Here is an 18,802-nt window from a genome sequence, read left to right as displayed (position 1 = left end):
GAGAAGGTTCCTTAGACAGACACACCTCCAAGGCAGCCGTGGAAAAGGGAAATGCCACTATCTCAGAGGGCCTGTGGGCACAAGTGTCTGGTGTATAGTGGCAGGTGACCCTGAGGCACTGTTTAATCGCATTTGACTAGCCGAGTTTCAGTGAAAGGGGATGCAGTCCCTGATTTCAGCATCAGGGAAAGTGCAAGTTCTGCTGTGGAGGAGAACTCCACAGGAAGGGAAAGAGACCTTGTATGAACGTGGGCATGGTTTGAATGTGAAATGTCCCTGACAGGGTCCATGCTTGAATACTTGGCCTCAGGCTGGTTGAGCTGTTTTGGAAGACTCTGGAACCTTTTGGAGGTGGAGTTTCACTGAAGGAGGTAGGTCACTGTGAGCGGGCCTTGAGGGTTTATCAACTGGGCCCATTCTTGTTGGCGCTCTGCTTTCTGAATACAGACCCCAGCTGGCTCACACCTCTGCAGCTATGCTTGCTTTGCTTGCATGACGGACTGTTCCCCTACCGAACCATGAGCCCAAAGAAACCCTTCCTCCCTTCAGTTGCTGCTTCTCGGGCATTTGGTCACTGCAGCAGGAAAAGTAATGAATGAATGAAGTTGTCTGTTTCTAAGATACACATGTAAGACGCACAGTCACACACATACACACTAAGAATACGAACGTGGGGGCTGGAGAGATGGCCCAGTGCAAAAAGGCATTTGCTGTGCCAAGCCTGATGACCCGAATTTGATCCTTGAGAGCCACATGGTGGAAGGTGGAGGGAAGAGATTCCCCAAAGTGGTCCCCCGGCCCCTACATGTCTACCGTGGCATGCGCGTGCATGCATGTAAGCATGTACACAAACACACAGTAACTGAATATAAAAAAAATGGACAACCCCAGATGTACTGCCCCCATCTTTCACAAGGAAACGGTGGGAGGGAAAAGCAGACAGCAATGCCAGCTGGGCTGTTCAGAGCAGGCAGAAAGGGCACACGCGCAGGTGGGATGGGGATGAGGGGCGTGGAGAATTCTAGACCCACCTGAACACGTTTGCCTTCACTGCGGTAATTTTGAAACCATTCACACTCACACACACACACACACACACACACGCACACGCACCCACACATGCACACACACGCGCGCACACACACAATTTTACATAATTTTAAGAAAAGAGTAATGGGTCTGGAGAGACAGCTCAGCAGTTAAGAGCACTGGCTGCTCTTCCAGGAGACCTGGCCTTAATTCCCAGCAACCACAAGGCAGCTGACAACCATCTATAACTCCAGCTCCAGAAAAATCTGTATGAGGATATCAGGTACCCTGGAATCACTGAGCTATTTAAGCCATCCAGGATCTTTTCCCTCTGTGTAGCTTTTGGAGCCTGTCCTGGAACTCACTCTGTAGACCAGGCTGGCCTTGAATTCACAGAGATCTGCCTGTCTCTGCCTCCCTGACTGCTGAGATTAAAGGTGTGTGCCACCACCGTCCAGCCATTCAGGCTCCTTAAGGACAAATCCCAAGCTGAAAAACCTCCAACCTCCTCCAGAGGTTCCCATTCATAGTCTCAGGACTCTCTGTAATCTGACTTGGAAGAACACGGCCTTCTGGGAAATGGAATACTGTGCCAGAGCACCCCACGGGGGTTGCGATCTGATCCCTGCAGGGTGGCATACCAGCACTCTGGAATGGGGGTGCACACACAGACCGGTGCTTTGTGAGCCTAGCTCTCCCAGTTTTGCCTGCTGTCACAACTGGAGAGAACCCAGGCAAGGCACAACAGCTTTCGGTGCCGATCACCGCTGCTCTGTGGTGAGCTTCACTGACCCCGCCGCCTTCTGGGCTGCAGGCTTGTTGGAGAGGCTTGTTGGAGTGGATGATCTTACCACATTGTGAGCCTGCCTTGGAAGGTAAAGACTGAGGGGTAAAGGACCCTGAGTGGTGGTTCTGGGCTCTGGACAATGACGAAACTAAGGATAGTTCTGGCCTGACTGCCTCCAAGGCCCACAGCGTCCCCTGAACGTTGGTACATATCACAGAGGCAACATCCTTCTAGTTCTTTCTAAGGTTTGGATGAGTTCCATGATAGCAAAAAGATGTTGTAGCAGGGTAGATGCCTGGGCCCTGGGGATGCATGCACTAAAGGAAGAAGTGTAGACACAACACCAGTAGCCAACGTGTGGTTACTGTCACCATGTGTAGTTCACTCCACAATAAGGCTAGGATAGGTATTCCCCACCTTGCCTGGTGGGGACCTTGAGGCTCCATCCAAGCCACCACAAGCCTTTATTGAGGTCTCATGAGGGACATAACAGATTCAAAGTCTAGGCGACCAAGCTTAACACCACAGATCAGTCCCTGAGGACTGCAAGCTAAACCTCCATTAAAAAGATAAGTGGTGCTGGGTGGTAGTGGCACAAACCTTTAATCCCAGCACTCGGGAGGCAGAGACGGGCGGATCTCTGTGAGTTCCAGGCCAGCCTGATCTACAAGAGCTAGTTTCAGGACAGGCTCCAGAGCTACAAAGAAACCCTATCTTGAAAAATCAAAAAAAAAAAAAAAAAAAAAGATAAGTGGCAAGCCAGACAGTGGCATGATGCTCCCCTGTAATCCCAGCACTCGGGAGGCAGAGGCAGGCGGATCCTGTGAGTTCAAGGCTAGTCTGTCTACAAAGCAGTTCCAGGAGAGCCAGAGCTCAAGGTAAGTAGCCAGAAGAACTAACTTTCTTTCTTTCTTTCTTTCTTTCTTTCTTTCTTTCTTTCTTTCTTTCTTTCTTTCTTTCTTTCTTTCTTTCTTTCTTTTTTTTGTTTTTTTGTTTTTTTGTTTTTTCGAGACAGGGTTTCTCTGTGGCTTTGGAGCCTGTCCTGGAACTAGCTCTGTAGACCAGGCTGGTCTCGAACTCACAGAGATCCGCCTGCCTCTGCCTCCCAAGTGCTGGGATTAAAGGCTTGCGCCACCACCGCCTGGCTGAAGTACTCCTTCTTTGACAAAGTGGAAGTTATAGATGTTGGAGAGTCCAGTGGTTCCTCATCAGGGAGTTTTAGGCTCCCAGGGAATAATGAGCAACATTTGCAGATATTTTTGGCTGTCAACACATTGGCCAGGTGGCCTGGGCATCAGTGGGTGGAGGTCAGGGATCACACCAAAGGCCAGTGGCCAGTGTCACATGACTCAATGCCAGGACAGCCCAACAACAAAGAATGGCCAGGCCCAACATCTACACAGTGCTGGGGCTGAGAAACTTGCTGCCTGCCACCTCAGCTTCACAGGCTTCACCTTGGCTTCTTGTTTCCCCAAAATGAAAGAGAGAGAGAGAGAGAGAGAGAGAGAGAGAGAGAGAGAGACCTATTCCTTTCCTGAAGATTTCCAGTCCTCCATCCACAGCGACAGCCAGTGCAGCCAGACCAGTCAAGGGAACTCTTTCATCTCCTCAGGCAGGTTGGCTGTGGGGAGCCAGTGCTGAGAACAGCAGAGATGCCAATTATTCAAATGGGCTTCTCTGAGAATCTGCTCTGCTCTGAACTTCAAACACCTTGACCAGTGTTAATTTAGTAGTAGAACACCTTGGGAGATTGTATCTGCTCCCAAACCAATTAGTTTAACTCTGGGCAAGTTTACCAAACATACTCCGTTGATCAAAGAATTTTTTTTCAAAGGGTGTGATGTTCTACTGTGTGTCTAGCTTTGACATTCACTTGTAGACCAGGAAGAGGCCATACATCCTGTTTGGGAGATGGCCTTGGCATTGGCTTTAGTGACTGCTTTCCAACACTGTCAGAATGGCTGCACTTGGTCACAGTTTCTATGACTTGGTAGAGAGGAGTGGAGACATTGTGTGGTAGTTAAGAACACTTGCTGTCTTTCAAGAGGACCTAAGTTTGGTTCCCAATGCCCACCCTGGGCAGTTCACGATCACCTGTAACTTTTTGGATAATCTGATACACCCACTGGTTCCTTCAGGCACCTCTACACTCACAGGACACACACACACACACACACACACACACACACACACACACACAAATAAAATGTTTAAGGGGGGCAGGAATTTCAGAGAGCATTATACTTGGAGTCCCAAAGACACTCCAAGACTGAATCCCAAATCCCAGGCTCCATTGAAGAAAGATTATCAAGGCCCTTTGGATTCAAGACAAAATGGTGGCCATAGTGGGGTCAGCTGGGTGGTGGCCTCAGCAGACTCTGAGGGCATGATCATTGCTAGAGGCAGAGGATGAAAGGAGAAACCATTTCTGCCCAACATGGGAGGACGTACAGCTCATCAATCAATCTTGGAATGGCTTGGCCAGTGGTGGGTGATGGCCAGATGCCGTGTGCCTCCTCTGTCTCTTGCTGGAGAGTCTCTAAACCCATCTCCCTTATCTTTCCTGTGGTCAGCTGTACCTATTACTTTTTTGTTGTTGCTGGCTTTTACCTTTTAAACGATTTGCTTTATTTTTAATCACGCTTACTTGAGTCTGTGTGAGTGTGTGTGTGTGTGTGAATGCTTGCAGAGGCCAGAGGGATTGTGTCCCCAGGAGATGGAGTTACAGTCAATTATGAGCCACATAACACGGATGCTGGAAATCAAACTTGGGTCCTCTAGAAGAGCAGCAAAGTGCTCCAAACTGCGAAGTCATCTCTCTGGTCCCCTATTCTATTTATATGTCCCTCTGTGTGTATGCCAGGTGAGTGCTGGTGCCCTCAGAGGCCAGCGGGGGTGCTAGGGACCCCAGAACTGGAGTTGTGGGTTGCCCAAAGTAGGTGCTAAGAACCAAGCTTAGGACCCCTAGGAGAGCAGCAAATGCTCTTAACCCCTCAGCCACCTCTGCAGCCCCCATATATTATATTACTTCTTGAGTGACATCTGAGCCTATCAGACTCAGTGGCAATTTCGGCTCACCCAGGAAGCCCTCCCTGTTCCCAGGCTGGCTTGGTGTCTTGTCTGATCTTGAGCTGCCAGGACACTGGGTACCACACATGTTCATCCCTATCGCATAGAAGATATTCCATGCATATCCAAAGGGATGGAGGGAGGGAGGAAAGAATGAGGGATGGAAAGATGGAGGGAGGGATTGGGAGGAGGGAGGGAAAGGAGGGAGGAAGAGGAGGAATGGAAAGATAGGATGCAAGGAGGGAACCTATCAATCCCACCAAAACCCACAATATTGTCTACCTGTGCCTTCCTGATCGCCTTGGAGGAGGCCCCTGCCTTCCCTTCTCCCGATGGACATCAGTCCCCACCTGACTTCCAGCTTTTCACCAGTAGGAAAATGAAGAGAGCTAGAGCCACAGAGAGGAGAAAGAACAATGTTTCTCCAAAGACTCTCCTGCCACAAGAGAGAGAGCACAAACTACCACTATTTAGGAGTAAACCTTAAGCTTATGGAGTTTTTTCCTGTGAATTTCGATGTAAATCACAGTTTTATTTTTGGGAGACCAGACTGGCTTCGAACTCACAGAGATCCACCTGCCTCTCTGCCTCCCGAGTGCTGGGATTAAAGGCGTGCTCCACCACTGCCCAGCCTGAACATCTCTTTTTAAGTTTAAGTTTGCCAAATGACACACATATCCATGTTGAAATAGGAGCGGCGGCGGGGCTGCGTCCCCAACACCCCAGCCGCTTGGCTAGCTTATGCCCGAAATAACAACACACAAACTGTATTCTTTTAAACACTGCTTGCCCATTATATCTAGCCTCTTCTCAGCTAACTCTCGCACCTGGACTAGCCCATTTCTAATAATTCGTGTAAGCACCCCAAGGTGCGCTTACTGGGAAGATTCTAACCTATGTCCATCTTGGGTCGGAGCTTCATCGTGTGTGCCTCAGAGAGCAGAGCTATTGGGAGAGTGGAGCATGGCGTCTCTGCTCCAGAGCGCAGAGCTGTCGAGTCTCTCCGGGAGCAGAGCAGAGTCTGACCTCACTTCCTCTTCCTCCCAGAATTCTATTCTGTTTACTCCTTCCACCTATGATTTAATCTATCAGGGCCAGCCAAGCAGTTTCTTTATTGCTCAGCCAATGAAATCAACAGATTGATATGACACTCCCACATCACTTCCCCTTTTTCTGTTTAAACAAAAAAAAAAAAAAAAAGAAAGCTTTAACTTTAATGGAGCAAAATTACATATAACAAAACAGTTATCAAGTAAAAATTACAATAATCTATATCATAACTAAGGAAAACTATAACTATAGCTAACTATTCTTAACTCCATCAAAGAGTCCAGAAAGATACAATATTACCTAAGCAAACAAGAAATCCAAATCTCTAGAAATGACAGAGACATCTCACTGCCTGGACAGTCACCCAAAGTTCCTCTGTACCGTTGGGGCATCCATCTTCGGCCTACAGGCCCATAGTTTCAGAAGACATTTCCACAAAGCAGGAAATTTCAAAGGCAGTCACTATCTGCTTGTCCTGAAGAATGTCTTGCAGACTCTTTCATGAATCAGGAACCCCAAAAGGTCATCTCACCTTTAGGCAAGTTCAGTAGTCCTTTCTCTGCGGGTTCTCTGTGTCCAGTTTATGCAATAGTCCAGGCAAGAGCAGTTTCTTGCACAAATGGCTATCAAACTCCATAAGGATCCTCTTCGATGCCCATCTTCCTCTTGAAGTAGATTGGTGCTGCCAGGAACAGAGTGTCTCATTGTTATGAAAAGTCCTAAGTTATAAAAACATTTAATAGCATATTCCGTAGTCTTTGAAAGATATGAAGAATGCCAATCTAACTGAAATATATATCTATATATCTAGAAAATCTAACTAACATGACTACAAACTTGACTATTATTAATGATTATTCATTAACAACCTATATACATTACAAAATTGACCTTAAATTTAAATCACTAAAGCAAAATCCATATCAATGTAAGTTATTCATACCTATATCATCTCCCCCTTTAAATGTAAAAGAACATTTATAAACAATATTTGGGAATATGGGTGCAGTTTTTTCTCTCCAAACTGCTTCCTGCTGAATGGGGGCGTCGTTAATTAGGTCTTTCATGGTATAACCTGTGTGCTAGTTTCATCTCAGTTGGCAGTTGAGCGAAGCAATTTTCTGAAGGAGTTCACAGCAACCATTCAGGAGGGCGTGGTCTATCATTCCATATAGGAATAGAAGAAATGAACAGGGTCTCATCCTCTGTGAAAACAAAATAGGAAACTCCTTTCGAAAGCATCATGTCCTTAGATCCAAATTTCAAAGTCAAGGCATCAAAATCTCTACGTTGGATTAGTTCAGCAGCATTTATAAACAAATATCTTTTAGCATCTGTTGCTCCTTCCTCAGCTTTAAAACAATTCAAAGAGAGCATAATAGCATACAGTATCAATATTCTCTATGCATTTTCCATCTTTGTGCAACTTTATTTTAAGTCTATTTCATTTATTTTTACTTTTATTTTATATTCTCTGTATCTCTTTGACCTGGAATAACTCTGTAGACCAGGCTCTCCTTGAACTCTCAGAGATATGCCTGTCTCTGCCTCCCAGGCATTGGGATTAAAGGTGTTTGCTACTACACCTTGAACTCACAGAGATCTGTTTGTCTCTGCCTTTTGGGCACTGGGATTAAAGGCGTGTGCCACCACACATTGAAGTCACAGAGGTCAATCTCCCTCTGCCTCCCAAGCGTTGGGATTAAAGGTGTGTACTACCACACAAGACTTCTCTTTTTCTTACTTTTTTTTACTTTAAGAATTTTAACTTTTAGTCTGCATACATTTTTAACACTGTAAATCATTTAAAAATTTTCTTTGTCTTTGACGCTCTCTTTACTGTATCTCTCTCTGTTTTTCTGACCACATGAGTCTTTAATTTATTGAGCAATATGGGTAGGATTAAAGCCGTGGCTTTGCCAGCTAGATCCAGTCCATTCCTTAGTTTTCCAGCCTCATGGCAGATATACAGGCTGTAGCCAAGTTTACTGCCACAACTCTATGGCATTTCAAGGTCCCTGCCAGCAAGTAAGCTACAGCAGCCTGTGCTTGCAAACCGCACGAACCGCCTGCGTAAAAGAGTCAGAGTTCGCCCTGGCAGGACAGCCCAGAAAGCCAGCATTTTTAAACGTTACAGCTTTTTTCCTGCTACAGCTGAAAACCGAAAAGCATGCGTTCAGCTTTTCGTCAACACCATTTAAGTGTTTCGTGGCAGGACCTCTTAATGAGCTGCAGGGTTTTGCAGCTGAAGCTGAGTCAGGAAGCCTCTCTTAGATGAGAGTGCTTGCTTACCTCTAGCAAGCAGAGTAGACACGAAAAATTGTTGCTACCAAGAAAACATGCATGCTTTACTCTTTCCCAAGCTTTCTCAGCCTTTTTGTGGTTTCAGTTAGCCTCATGTTGGGCAGCCATATCCACATTCTGTTTAGTGATACAAAATGACCTAAGGTCTCATCAACACCTGTGCAAGTAACTGAGGAACAGATAGAAAGAGAGGAACACAAACTCAGGACAGCAGGGCTGGAACTGACAGGACACAATGCTGAGGAGTGACACTGGACTCTGGAGTCACTTCAGTGAGTGCAGATCGGGGTCAAGTGCCGCCATCATTGCCAGCTGTCCTGACAGAGTCTGTAAGTTGCCAGTCTGCGACAGGACCCAGCAATCCACATATTCTTATGTTTCTGGTGTAGTTTGTGTCTTAAATGTCCCCTAAAGGTCACTGTGTTAAGATCTGGGCCATTTAGTGGTGCTATGGGGGTGTGTGGAACTCCTAAGAGGTGGACACTTAGGTCCCTCAGCGATGCTCTTTGTGCTATGAATTGATTTGGGAAATTGCTGCAAACTGTTTAAGCTTATCGAAAACAGACTTAAGTGCATGACATGCCCTGGCCTCAGACTCACTCACGTCCTGTCCAGTGTCCTCCCTGGTTCTGTGAGAGGGAGAATGGAAAAGAGCCAAACAGTGCATGAGTAAAACCACTGTGTTCCCGAGGACAGGTAGAAGGTGAACCATTCCCAGCCGGGGTCACCAGCCTTCATCCTGGGGTATAACGTACTGTGGTAGGGGCAGCATTGGTGGGGAGCCTTTTAATGGGGAGCCCCACTGTGACTGCTGCTGCCCTGGTGGCTTCTACTGGATGTCCTAAGCCTCCCATTTGATAATTCTGCCCCCACTTGCTCTCTCATCAGGCCACACCAGGCGTCTCTGCCTGACTAAAGATGTCTACCCGCTGCCTCCCTCTGTTGGCTACTTGCTATTTATTTTTGTACTTTTGCTTGCTTTCTAGATTCACTCTCTTGAACCCAAAGCACAACTATGATTCTCCAGACCACACAGGACACTGTCGAAAGGTACTGTGGGATCTCCATCTCTCCTTCACTTCAATCTTGACTTGAGATGAACCACCTTCCATGATGGGTTTCCCTGGCACAGACCCAAATCAACCAATTACAAGGTGAAACCTTCCAAACTGTGAGTCAAAATGCACCCTTTTTTCTTTAGAAGGTGATTATCTTGGGCGTTTCATTCTAGTGACAGAGATCTGACTAACATAGCTGCCCTGCCCGCATACAGTGGCCTCTGTAGAGGCATTTAAATTAGTATTGATATTTGGTGTGTGTGGGGGAGAGATCTATCCCTGTATGAGATACTCTCTGACCTGAGCAAGGATATGTCTCCAGTCCTGTCTTCCAAGATGGAGTCTCGACTGCCTCCATCCCCTCAAGCTCTTGAGCCAGGCTGTCAATCTGACAGAGCTCTGACAGATTCAGGCGGCAGGTTCTAGAACACAGGTCCTAGAACACACCATCTCCCCTCAGTTTTCCTCAGTAACAGCGAGGGAGACACCATCCCCTTCACTGTCTCCCTGGCTCCTCCTTCTGCATATCCTTCTCTTCTCACACACTGGCTCTGGTCCCTCCTCTGGGCTGGGGAGTGCTGTTCTCTCTCTCTTCCAGAAGCTGTCCAGGCACTGCCAAGCGCCTCTGAGGGGAGCTGTTTTAAATGCCTGCTCCCACTCACCCCCAGCTGACGGGGTAGCCTCTGCCTCTCCTGCTAGGTTGGAAGTCAGAGGGAGCAGAGGCTTCATCTGGCCCCTCCCAGGGGCTCCAGCTTTGCTGCCAGTCTCCAGATATCCCGACAGCCATGGCCCTCGGGTTTCTGATTTCCTTTGGGTCCTCGATGCCGCAGGGGACAATGGCCAGAACTGTATGGTTTAGTGTCCACTGGATTGAGACAAGGGGAAGGACTTGTTATCCATCAAGTGTTCTTGATCCACTTCAGTCAAACCACTCTGGCTTGAGGAGACTGAAATCTATTCACAAAACAGCAGAAGTGGTTACTTAGACATGACAGGTGTGAGCTCCTTCCAGGACACAGGGAGTGTGTGTGTATGTGGGTGGATGGGGGGACACACGGGGGATAGGGGATGGGGACTCTTTCCCAACCCAATAAATGAAGACAAGCCTCCCCGTTTCCCTGACTCTTTAGATGTCAACAGAACAATACTATGAGTTCTGTGGACATGGGAGGTGAGGGTGGGGGTAGAGGTGAGGGGATGGGTAGGGGTGGGGGTAGAAGCAGGTGGCGCAGAAGCAGGGATGGTACGTGTCTCCGAGCAGGTTCTTGTGTTGAAACATCTTTGTGAGTTTTGAGGCCAGCTTGGTCTATAAGAGCTAGTTCCGGGACAGGTTAGGACTGTTACACAGAAAAACCCAGTCTCGGGCGGTGTGTGTGTGTGTGTGTGGGGGGGAGGAAACTGCATAAATGACATCAACTCATAACAAGAAACCTATGAAGACAAGAGAACCCAAAATATCTCACTTCTCACACATGGTGGGATTCTGATACCTCCTGGTGGGGCTGGCCCTGACCCTGTAGACCCAGCGATCCTCTAGCCGACCCTAGCTGGTGTCTCATCTACTGTGTGGCCTGACGCTCTTCCCAGGAACAGGGAGGGGCTCCATAATTGTTACCATGCCATACACCAATAGTAAAACCCAAGCTATGGCTTGTGCTTAGGGCTGAACAGCTCTATAAAGGGGTCCTGAGCCCCCCTCAAGTTTGACTGACCTGTGAGGACAACTCACAGAGCTCAGGGAAGATAATGGGGCACACACAGGTGGAAGGGATGCCGAGGGTGAGGCACCTAGGAAGGTGTACAGCGTTTCCACAGCTCGCTGGGAGTGCTGCCCTCTGGCCATCTCTGTGTGTTTAGTATCCAGAAGTTCTCAGAACCAGCGATTCTTAGTGTGGCTCTGTGATGTAGATATGTGTGTAGATATGAGGACACCATGATGGATATCACTTCCGTCTCCGGCCCCTCCCCACTAAGGGAGACTAACCTTTGAATCATGGCTTGGTCTTCCATTAGCAGCAAGAGTCACATGAGTGGAACTTGAAGATGCTCCTGCCGTCCAGAGAATCCCAGGGAATGAAGAATCTACGTCAGACAGCCTCGTCTCTCAGGAAATTACAAACGTCTTAGGAATTCTGAGTCAGGAACTGGGGCCAAAGACGACAAATTAGAACAAAGAGGTTCTCCTAGCACCCTATCTCTCGATCAGGGTTTGGGGGTGCTGTGCCAAGGCCTGGGGGTAGGCAGAGACATAGATCTGTATCTAAATATAGTTCTCCATACATGTTTTGGAGAATGTTCACAGAGGACATGGAGAGATTACATTACCGTCTTATCAGTGATGAGGAGAAAATAGAATAATTCTCCACGTGGCTAGGCACTGTATAAGCATAAGCTGGTATACTCACGTCTCTGGTTCCCGCTTGCTACATTTTACAGGAAGAGGCTGCCTGCTGTGTCAGGATGACCAAATGCGCCAGTCCCACCTGGCTCTCCTGGCTCTTGGCCAGGCGCTCGCCTGAGTCACCCTTCTTTTCCTTTATTTGTGTTATAGTAACATTTTTAGTAACAAATTGGGGGTTAGTAATCTTTCTTTTCTTTTTTTCTTTTCTTCTCTTTTCTTTTCTTTTCTTTCTTTCTTTTTTTTTTTTTTTTTTTTTGAGTCAGGATTTCTCTGTAGCTTTCTGTCCTGGAACTAGCTCTTGTAGACCAGGTTGGCCTTGAACTCACAGAGATCCGCCTGCCTCCGCCTCCCGAGTGCTGGGATTAAAGGCGAGTGCTGGGATTAAAGGCGAGTACCACCATCACCTGACATTTTTTTTTTTTGTTTGTTTTTTCAAGACAGTTTCTCTGTGTAGTTTTGAAGTCTATCCTGGAACTAATTTTGTAGACCAGGCTGGCCTTGAATTTATAGAGATCTGCCTGCCTCTGCCTCTTGAGGGCTGGGATTAAAGGTGTGTGCCACCATCGCCTGGTGATGTTTATTCCTTTTAAAAGCTTCAATAAATTAAGTCTTTTTAAAAGTAGGTGAGCCTGGAGAAATGGCTCAGTGACTATGAGCTTGTAAAGAGGTACATGCACACCAAACATTTTATTTTTCTTCAAGATTTTCTTTGTATCTATGTGTATATGTCTATGCAGGTGCCTGCAGAGGCCTGGAATTACTGAATTACAGGCGATTGCGAGCCAACTGACTTGGGTGCTGGGAATGGAATTGTGGTCCTCTGGAAGAATAGCAAGCACCAACTGACCTTAACTCTGGAGTCATCGCTCTAGCATAAAATAACATTTAGTTAAAAACAATTATTAACTGGGCAGTGGCAACGCACACCTTTAATCCTATCCCTCCTGAGGCAGAGGCTAGCGGATCTCTGCAAATTCAAGACCAGCCTGGTCTACAGTTCTAGGACAGCCAGGGCTAGTAGAGGAACCTTTTCTAAAACACAAAAACAAAAAGGAAATTCACAGAGATAACAGAGAAATGTGTTTGCTTGTTTCTTTTTGCTGCTGTGAGGGACACCTTTCAAGAAGTATCTGAAGGGACAATAGGCTCAGAGTTCCAGGGAATACAATCCATCATGAAGTCATGGAGCCTGAGGGGCTGGGTCAGAGCCGGCATGGTGCTGCCTGCCTTCAGAGTGGGGTCTTCCTATCTCAGTGAACTTAGCCTAGACACTCCCTAACAGTCATGCCCAGACCTTTATTAGCTAGGTCATTCTTGTTCTGGCGGAAACTCCACCCCTGCCCCTGGCATCCATATACCCAGAGTCTGGAATATTCTGGCAGAAACTCCACTCCAAGCCCCTTTCCCTGTCTTTCTCCAAACCCTGCCACTTCTCAGAAAGCTCACCAAATGATGACCCTGAGATGTTCATGACTACTCCCAAAAGGTATTTAAACTGCCCCCCCCCCCAACAGACATGTGGTTTTTGGTCTTTCTTTTTTGTCTCTTCTCTGGAGGACTGAAAAAAAATCACCTGGGCATTTTCTTTTTTAATAATGTATTTAACTTTATGTGTATCGATATGAAGGTATCATATCAGGTCCCCTGGAACTGGAGTTATAGACAGTTGTGTGCTGGGAATTGGACCCAGGTCTTCTGGAAGAGCAGCCAGTGCTCTTAACCACTGAGCCATCTCTTCAACCTTTGTCCTGGGATTTTTCTAATTCGGTTTGATTTTGTATGACTTGGATTGCTGCGCCAACGGAGAGGCTTATTGGGATTCAGAAACTTCTCAATTCCAGATCGTGTCAAGTGGATAGCCGATATCAACCATCCTATTTATTTTTAAAAATTATTTCTCAACATCACTGGACTTTGTTGCTTTAAATTTCTGCAATCAGCTTGTGTTACTATCCTCAGGAGGAATACCACATTTACACTCCCAAATGTCAAAGGTGACTGGGCAGTGGTGACACATGACTTTAATCCCTGCACTTGGGAGACAGCTGGATCTCTGTGAGTTTGAGGACAGCCTGGTCTACAGACTGAGTTCCAGGACAGCTAGGACTGTTACACAGAGACCCTGTCTCAAAAAATAAAATAAAAACATATAAACGTGTGTATGTATGTATGTATATGTGTATGTATATTCAAAATATTCAAATATATATTCCAAGATAACAGTTCTATGTCTCTTTCTGGAAGTAGATAGCACTTGGGGGTTCACTTCCTGGTCTGCTGAAGCTCAGCAAGGCTTGTCTCGGAGGTTTTGCACACACGGGGATGAGCATGGGGAATTATGGCTGCTCCTCCAAGTCAAAGCAGTTTCTGTCCAATAAAAGGGTCTCAGTATCTTAGCAGTCGGATGTAAAGTGGCTGTTTTTATTCTCTTCCTGATGTCTGGCCTTGGGCAAGGCTGGGCTTCTCCAGTCCTTAACCTCCTTTATATAAATAGACAAAGTCCCACCTGGTCTCTTCTGCAGCCCACCTCCACCCTGCCCCGCCCTGGGGGGGGGGGATTTTTACCTCTCAGAGCCTTGGCGGTCCTCCTGAACAACCCAATTGCAAAACAATTGTTATTCACCTGAGCAGGCCAAGGAGCAAGCACCAGTTGCGCTCACTTTCAAGGCCAACTCAGAGAGCTGTTACCTCACTCCTCCACTTCACCCCACACCCGGCTGTGAAGCCTCTCTGGCTTGTGTGACTCAAGGGATCTAGAGTCCTGAGTTGGAGGAAGGCCTGGTGCCTTCTCTCCTGAGGCAAAGAGGAGCCTTGGGCAGTACCCTGCCCTCAGGCTTGTCATATCCGGTGTAGAGGCCTGGAATGTGTCACTCAGCACTGAATTCTACTCCACGGGGCCACCAGGCTGGAAATGATGCAATGGAAACATTTCTAGGATGCTCTACTACTCCCACAAAACATAGATCTGCCCTGGAAGGTCCCTTTCTTCCATGGTCCCTCAGTCCTTGTCTCCCTATAACCCCCTCTTCAGAGAGCCAATTTCATCACCCCCTGCTCCTCAGGGAGCATCACTTCTGTTGCCCTTTCCCATCCTCTGGCATCCAGCGGGCCTCACTTCAGGGACCCTCGCTCCTCAGTGAGTCTGGCTGGCCATTAGAGAAGGAGCACACAGGGCACAGGTCCCACTAGGGGTGTGTGCCACACCCCCCCCCACACACACACCTTAGGTACATCTGCAGCCTGGGCACTTAACACAGAATATCTCAAGGACTTCTCCTCTCCCACTTCCCTAATGCAATGAAGCCATGGTAATGGTCTGTCCTTTCCCTTTAAGAGGGAAGCCCCACCACCACCCGTCCACGTCCACAGAGGCAAGCCATCTTCCTTCTGCTTCCAGCCCAAGCCCCTTCTTTTCTGTCTCTCTCCCAAAGAGGCAGCTTCTGCCTCGCTCCCTTCTCCCCACTTCTCCCCTTTCCCCTCCTTTCTCTTTCTCTCTTCTCCCTCTCCCCTTTTCCTTCACCCTCCATAACCCACTAAATAAATGCCCACTTTCTCTGCATGGCGTGCCCAATAGGTCTCTGTCTCTTACCCACTTGGCTGTGGCTTCTTATGGGTTGCCCTGCCAACGTCTCTCACCCACTGTGCTGCCCCCTGCCTGGGATGTGCTGCCCCTCGTGGCCTGCTGCCCACTGCAGTCACTGGGGACCATAACAGCTACTATGTCAGCAAGAAGTCTGGGGTCTGTCAATCTGTCTGTCTTCCCTCTGTGGGGCTCAGCCCAGGAGAATTTTCTCTACCTTCCTTTTCCTCCTTCTCCTTCCCTCCCTCCCTCCTTCCTTCTTCCTTTCTTCCCTTTCTTTCTTTCTTTCTTTCTTTCTTTCTTTCTTTCTTTCCTTCCTTCCTTCCTTCCTTCCTTTCTTTTTCTTTCTTTCCTTTTTCTTTTTTGAGGCCTAGAGTACCCACAGCTGACACTCTAGACAGGTACCCATTCATTCAGGCTCAGGATCTGTCTTACCATAGGGCTTCAGATTTCTTCCATTCTAAGTGGTTCCGTTTCTGCTAACTATGAAATCACTAAATCACTTCCTCCTACAGCATCCTCCTCAGAATTAGAAGCCTGCTGGGTTAGGTATGAGACATTCTCACCTCAGCAGCTTGCACCATAAAAACATAAATAAAATTAAAGAAATAACCAAAATAAAGTACTTTAATGTTTGGTTCTCGACTCAAGTCACCATTACTTTTCTCCACACTGTGATAACAAATCAAAACAAAACAAAAGGAAGCAATTTAAGACAGGAAGGTGGGGTTGGAGAGATGGCTCCATGGTTAATGTAGATGCTCTTCCAGAGGACCCAGTTCAATTCCTACATGGAGGTTTACCAAAAATCTTTAATTCCATTTCCAGAGGATGCAATGCCCCATTTTGGCCTCCAGCTGGGTACACATGTGGTGCACAGACATACATGTAGGCAAAACACCCATAACATCAAAATAAAAAAATAAAAATTTAAAGAATAATTTTAAGGGGCTGGAGAGATGGCTCAGAGGTTAAGAGCACTGGCTGCTCTTCCAGAGGTCCTGAGTTCAGTTCCCAGCACCCACATGGTGGCTCACAACCATCTGTAATGAGATCTGATGCCCTTTTCTTGCCTGCAGGCATAGATGGAGGCAGAATGCTGTATACATAATAAATAAATCTTTAAAAAATAATTTTAAAATTTAAAATAAACAAAAACTGAAAAATTAAAAGGCTTGAAAAATACTCATCAGATGACCCAGGATGCTGTAGGAATTTAGCAGAGCCACTGTATCAGGGTAGATATTAGAAAGAATAACCATTTTTTTTCCCAGAAGTACTTTGACCTTGAAGAATCCTTGTGGAAAACAGGGATTGTTTCCCATTATCTGTAGAATTGTTTTGCTGAAGGAACATTGTAGTTGGCCCAGGACTTTGGTCACATGACACCTCAGGCACACCTGAGGCTCTTGTATTATTGTGTATTGCAAAGGATACATAATAAAGGATATAATAGAGTCATGGGGCACATGATGCTTTCCTCCAGTAAGATGAGGCTGGACCGTCCTAATGCCACACAGGCCTTAACATTCCATCTTGGAGTGACTTCAATTGACTTGAACAACACAGTGCACCCCGACACCAGGCAACTCCATTCTTAGGCACATTATCAAATGAATGGCCAGCCTGTGTTCACACAAAAACATTCACAGACATCCACAGCAGCATGATTCCTAACAGACAAAAGATGGAAGCAATCTAACGTCTGTCACCTGATAAGTGATATTGCGGGATATCCAGACGGCGGAATACTCACTGTTAATAAACAGGAATAGAGTACTGATATTCGCTACAACATAGGGGTGCCTTACGAATATGACAGTGGCCGAGGCTAGATGCAGGTCACCTAGTACATGAACCCAAATGATATGAAATATCCAGAATAAGCATGTCTACAGAAATATGGGCGAGGCAAACAGCTGGAAGAGACTTGGGGTGAAGAGCGGGGAGTGGCGACAACGTGGACGGAGGTGCTTTGGAGGCTGATGACAGCCCTTGCACATTAGGCAGCGGTGATGGTTGCCTGGCATCACGAAGGCAATAACATCCACGGAAGTCATAACATACTGAAAGAATGCTTTTGTGGACTGTGAGCTCTCGATTTAAAACAGGAAAAAGGAGGCCGCAGAGATGGTGCAACACTTAAAAAGAACATTACTGTCCTTCCGGAGGATCCAAGTTTGGTTCCCAGCACCCACACTGGGCAGTTCACAACTGCCTATATAACCCTAGCTCCAAGAGATCCCACCCCCTTCTTCTGGCCTCAGGAGGCAACTGTATTCACAGGTGCATAAAATCGCATACAGAGACACATGCATTCATGAAATTAAAAATAAAAAAATAATCAAAGCTGGGTGTTGTGGCACAGGCCTTAATCCTCTAATCCCAGCTCTCTGGAGGCAGAGGCAGGAAGATCTTTGTGTGTTTGAGGCCAGCCTGGTCTACAGAGAGAGTCCAGGACAGATAGACCCTGTCTCAGGAAAACACACACAGCCAACCAACCAAACAAATAAATAAATAGGTCTAAACACACAAGGAATATGGGTGAAGAGTGCAGCTGTGGGATCCGTGTTTGTGGGTACCATGAGCCAGCAGGTAGCTGCAGGCCTTGCGGCTCTGCAGGGAGCTGGCAACCCTGGTGGGTAAAGGCTTTTCCTTAGCGCTCGCCTGATGTGAGCATCTTCCATGGCTGTGCTGTCTACTTCACAGGATGGATTCCAGATCACAGAAGAGCATCGTAAAGCAGGGTTGAGTCTGCCCAGAAACCTTAAGACAGGGTAGAGCTGCCTCAGAGGAGTCCTCTCCATCCCTGACTCAAGCTACCATCCTGGGACCAGAACCGAGACCCTTGCTGGATGTATGGTAAGCACTTGGTAAATGCTCACCCGTTCGGCTGGTATCTTCTGTGCGCGGAGTGAGCCCTTCAGCCACGGGAAGCATGCATCTCATCCCCGGGAATGACTGTGGGTCATGGAACATCTGTCCTGGGGTGACAGTGCCATACTCAAGTAACAACAAAAGAACAAGAACTGGCCCTGCGTGGAAATCCCCGGTCACGCTTTCAGGAGCCTCTGCGCTGCCTGTGTCACCTCCTGAAGCACCTGTCTCAGCAGCTCAGCCCTTCGCTCCCCACTGGCTGGTGACTGACGCAACCCGAGGGGTGACGCTGGGACCGGTCTCATCGGAAGCAGCAGGCTTTCATGTCACATCCTGGAACGAGGGGAAAACCCCAAGACAGTCGCTGATTACTTAAGAGGGTTTATAAACTGTCCCACTGATTCACCAGAAACTGTCCCGGGAGCCAGCCAGGCTTTTGTTTATTTTGCAAAGCGTGAGCTCCAGCAGCCTCTGGAACACAGCCCATCCTAGGTGAGGCCACAGAGGCGGAGACAAGCTGTGACCCAACAAAGATCATTCCAAAGTTCACAAATTCCAGGCCGTTATCATCGGAGTCACAGAGGTTGACCTTGGACTTGTGAGGTGAGATTTCCCCACAGGAAGGAGCATCCCAGACAACCGAGCCC

General features: G+C 47.4%; 1 long non-coding RNA gene across 1 annotated transcript; it reads right to left on the bottom strand.

The window, feature by feature from the left end:
• Nucleotides 1-6,096: 6,096 nt before the first annotated feature.
• On the bottom strand, nucleotides 6,097-18,513 carry LOC126501375 (uncharacterized). Its single transcript, XR_007591660.1, has 3 exons — nucleotides 18,164-18,513; nucleotides 11,282-11,441; nucleotides 6,097-10,251 (listed from the first exon to the last, which is right to left on the bottom strand). It is a non-coding gene; the product is annotated as an uncharacterized lncRNA (long non-coding RNA).
• Between the last annotated feature and the right edge of the window lie 289 nt (nucleotides 18,514-18,802).

Source organism: Alexandromys fortis, unplaced genomic scaffold (genome assembly GCF_014885135.2).
Source record: "Alexandromys fortis isolate MF-2015 unplaced genomic scaffold, M_Fortis_MF-2015_v1.1 scaffold_30, whole genome shotgun sequence".
Taxonomy (NCBI): Eukaryota; Metazoa; Chordata; class Mammalia; order Rodentia; family Cricetidae; genus Alexandromys; species Alexandromys fortis.
The sequence above is the reverse complement of the archived record's forward strand: the minus strand, read 5'-3'. Positions and strand labels throughout refer to the sequence as shown.